Source organism: Brassica oleracea, chromosome C4 (assembly GCF_000695525.1).
Source record: "Brassica oleracea var. oleracea cultivar TO1000 chromosome C4, BOL, whole genome shotgun sequence".
Classification (NCBI taxonomy): domain Eukaryota; kingdom Viridiplantae; phylum Streptophyta; class Magnoliopsida; order Brassicales; family Brassicaceae; genus Brassica; species Brassica oleracea.
In genome coordinates, this window is record NC_027751.1 from 19,197,269 (window position 1) to 19,202,040 (window position 4,772).

The window sequence follows — 4,772 nt, forward strand, 5'->3', positions numbered from 1 at the left end:
TCTAGATCTAGTCAATACACGGAAATAAAGAGAGAAAACTAGTCAAAGTGACCGTTCGGCTTCTGTCTAGTGCATCCAAACCGGCTAAGTCCAAAGCGGTAAGGATCAGCACATAGGCGGGACGATCAGCAAGGGCTGCGGGACGTTCTGATCGGACAAGTTGCGTTCCAACAAAGCCCAAGTCTTCTGATAGCTTAAGGATCGTTGCCTTAGAAAAATATCCAAAGGAAAATTCCTTGATCGGATCGAACAAGGTAGAAAGATCATCAGCACGGTCGTCGGTACATGCGGTACGAGCCAATCAAGCCAAAAGAGAGAAGCCATGGTCTGAATCGGAATTGGCTCCAGCTAAGTTGGTTCTGACTTGACCATCAGTCTTGGCTTGTCGAGTTGGCCGGGAGAGACATGCTTCAGTTCGGTCAGTTCGAGCATCTGGTCGAGGATCTGGACGAAGCTCCAATCCGGACGTTCGCGGGTCGAGCCGATACACGGCCCGGTTAGTCTGTCTGATCTGATCGGTAGGATGAACCTCAACTGGGACGTCTGGAACGTTCTGATCGGTCTGGTCCATGGACTGGGGCACATCATTCCCTCTTTCTTTAAAAGAATTTGCCCACAAATCTGGATCATCAACAAGAAAAGGAGAAAGATCAGACACATTAAAGCTTGAAGAAATATCATAGTTCCCTTGCAAATCAAGCTGATAGGCATTGTCATTGATCTTTCTAAGGTTCTGAAATGGACCATCGACCTGAGGCATAAGTTTAGACTTTCTTTCTTCTAGAAACCATTCTTTCCTTAAGTGAACCCAAACAAGATCACCCTCTTTAAAGATCACCTCCTTTCTCTTCTTGTTAGCATATCTTTTGTACCCTTCGGTTTTGGCTTCAATGTTTGCACGAACCTGTTCATGTAACTTCTTGATAGTGTCTGCTTTCCTTTTGCCATCTGTGCTAACTCTTTCACTCAAAGGCAAAGGCAAAAGATCAAGTGGAGATAAAGGATTAAAGCCATAAACGACTTCAAAAGGTGAAAACTTAGTAGCAGAATGCATATCATGGTTATAAGCAAACTCAACATGAGGCAAGCATTCTTCCCAAAGTTTAAGGTTTTTCTTAACCAATGATCTAAGCAAAGCGGACAAAGTTCTATTCACTACTTCAGTTTGGCCATCAGTTTGTGGGTGACAAGTTGTAGAGAACATCAATCTGGTTCCTAATTTAGACCACAAAGTTTTCCAGAAATAGCTAAGGAACTTAGCATCACGATCAGAGACAATTGTCTTAGGCATTCCATGCAATCTAACAATTTCCCTAAAGAACAATTCAGCAACTTGCACAGCATCATCACTTTTATGACATGGAATGAAATGAGCCATTTTCAAAAAACTATCAACAACCACAAAGATGGAGTCTCGGCCAGTTTTAGTCCTAGGCAAACCAAGAACAAAATCCATAGAAATATCTACCCAAGGATGAGAAGGAATTGGTAGAGCCGAATACAAACCGTGATTAGATGCCTTGGTTTTGGATTTTTTGCAGACCACACATCGCCACTAATCCTCTCAACGTCCTTCATCAAGCGTGGCCAGTAGAAGTGATCATAAACCGTCTTGTATGTCTTCTTGACTCCAAAATGTCCCATAAGGCCTCCTCCACGAGATTCCCTGAGAAACAACTCCCTCAAAGAACAATGGGGCACAAACAAACGGTTACCAAAGAATAAAAATCCAGAATTTTGAAAGTACTTTCCGTAAGCCACTTTGGAACACTTCTGAAATATTTCTTTGAAATCCGGATCAGTCACATACAAGTCTTTGATAAATTCAAAACCAAGTAGTTTCGTTTCAAGGGCTGAAAGAAGAGTGTACCTTCGGGACAAGGCATAAGCCACAACATTTTCCTTACCTTGCTTGTACTTGATAACATAAGGAAATGTCTCAATGAACTCAACCCAACGTGCGTGTCTCTTGTTCAGCTTCTGTTGACCCTTAAGATGTCTCAAGGACTGGTGGTCCGTGTGGATAACAAACTCCTTAGGCCAAAGTAGTGTTGCCACATTTGGAGAGCTCTTACCAAAGCACATAGCTCCTGGTCGTAGGTGGGGTAGTTGAGTGTGGCGCCTCTAAGCTTCTCACTGAAGTAAGAAATGGGTTTCCTATCCTGCATCAAGACAGCACCAATTCCAACTCTGGAAGCATCACATTCAATCTCAAAGGTTTTAGAAAAATCAGGAAGTACAAGCAAAGGAGCATAAGTCAACTTCCCTTTTAACATCTGAAAAGCTTCTTCTTGGACTTGTTCCCATTTGAAACTGGCGTTCTTCTTGATCACTTCAGTCAGCGGAGCAGCAATGGAACTGAAGTCTGGAACAAACCGTCTATAGAAACCGGCCAGACCATGAAAGCTTCTTACCTACGGCCAGACCATGAAAGCTTCTTACCTCGCCCACGGTCGATGCACTCAGCCAGTCTCGGATGGCTTGGATTTTATCCTCGTCCAGTCTAAGTCCATCAGCACCTACAACAAAACCTAAGAACACCAAGTGATCTGTTCCAAATGAGCATTTACTAAGATTGGCAAAGAGTTTTTCTTTTCTAAGAACTTCAAGAACAGATTTTAGATGCATCTTATGATCTTCAATGTTTTTGCTATAAACAAGAATGTCATCAAAGTAGACAACAACAAAATGACCAATGAATGACTTCAAGACATGATTCATCAAACACATGAAACTGCTAGGTGCATTAGTAAGACCAAATGGCATAACAAGCCATTCATACAATCCTAACTTTGTTTTAAATGCGGTTTTCCAGTCATCACCTTCTTTCATCATAATCTGGTGATAGCCACTTTTCAAATCAATTTTAGAAAAGACACATGATCCATGCAACTCATCAAGCATGTCATCTAGCCTAGGGATGGGATGCCTATACTTTACCGTGATGTTGTTGATGGCACGGCAGTCCACACACATGCGCCAAGAGCCATCCTTTTAGTGCACGAGAAGGACAGGAACGTCACAAGGACTGAGGCTTTCCCGGATGTAACCTTTCTCAAGGAGGTCACCAATCTGTTTCTGAAGTTCCTTGGTATCCACCGGATTGGTACGGTAAGCTGGCCGGTTTGGTAGAGACGTGCCTGGAACAAGGTCTATTTGATGTTCAATGCCTCGAATTGGTGGCAAACCCTTAGGATTCTCATCTGGAAATACATCAGAAAAATCCTGCAAGACATCTAAAAGCTCACTCGGGATCTCCGGTGCAAGGTCACAAGAAGAAGCCATAAGAGATTCTTTGTACACAAGTAAAAGAAATGGCTTTTGAGAGTAAAGAGATCTCTTGACCTGATTTTGCTTGATATAGAAGTTGGAGTTCCGTTGGGGTGATTCAGGTTCATTTGGCTTAGGTTCTTCGTCACGGATCCTCTTGAGCAGGATCTGATCTTGATGAACCTCCAAAGGTGTCAAAGGAACAAGCGTGATCTTCTTTCGTTTATGATCAAAGGAGTGTCGGTTTGTGAAGCCATCATGCATGGCTCTCTTATCAAATTGCCATGGCCGGCCCAAGAGAATGTGGCATGCGTCCATAGGAAGAACGTTGCAAACGACCTCGTCCTCATATCGGCCAATGGTAATAGGGACAGTGACTTGCTCTTTCACATACTGTTCTCCAGCCTCGTTTAGCCATTCCAACCTGAAAAGACGATAGAGAGTCCGAGTAGAAAGTCCTAGTTTCCTGACAAGAGTGTCACTGGCAACATTAGTACAACTAAGCGGCCAACTGTCTCATCGAAGATAGACTCGATCATGCCTTTCCTATCAACAAGTAGTGGCCCTTGATGCGGATATCCAAAGGACTTGTCCTCATCATCAAAGATTGGTCCAAGATCCTCCTTGTCCTCCTGTTCATCCTCAGATTCAACTTCTCCATTCTCCATGAGAATCATCACTCGTTGGTTGGGACAATTTTTTGCAAAATGTCCTAGACCTTGACATTTGAAACACCTAATGTCTCTTGCTCGGCCAGAAGTATCCACTGCCTTTCCTTTGTCATCACAAGCAGGGACATCAGTTTTAAAAGCATTATGTGTTGTGGAAGAAGACTTACCTTTGTCTTGGTAGCTTGGCTTAGGAGCAAAAGCCGGTTTAGGAGAGTAGGCCGGTTTAGAGGTAATGGCCGGCTTTGAGAAACTTTTCCTCTTAACTTGTTGCTCGATCAAGATGGCCTTGTGTAGCATCTGTTCCACACTACCATACTCTTGAAGCTCCATACGGTCTTGGATGTCTCGGTTAAGGCCATAGTGGCATCCATGGGCTCGTCTACATCGGCCTTGATCATCAAAGTTTCCATCTCCTGGTGGTAGTCTTCCACGGACTTAGTGCCTTGAAGCAAGCGTCTGAGTTTCTAGTGGAGGTCTTGGTGATAATGAGCAGGAACAAATCGTCTCCTCATCAGCATGGAAAACTCATCCCATGTCTCAATCGGTCTCTCACCTGTTCTCCTCCTGTGGGTCACAACTTGATCATACCAATTAATAGCATAGCCAGAGAATTCAGTAACAGCTAGTCTAACTTTCTTAAGTTCAGAAAAGTTTTGACAATCAAAGACATGTTCAATTTTTCTTTCCCATTCAAGAAAAACATCAGGATCATTTTTACCCTCAAAAGGTGGGATTTTTAGTTTCAATCCACATAAGCTATCATTAGTACGTTCATTTCTAGCAAAAGGATTGACCTCACCTGGATCTCGGGTTCTAGGACCTCTTCTTGGA

The 4,772-nt window shown here is 43.2% G+C and overlaps 1 pseudogene; it reads right to left on the bottom strand.

Moving 5' to 3' along the window:
* Window positions 1-301: 301 nt before the first annotated feature.
* LOC106338314 overlaps window positions 302-4,772 on the bottom strand; it is a 4,730-nt pseudogene continuing 259 nt past the window's right edge.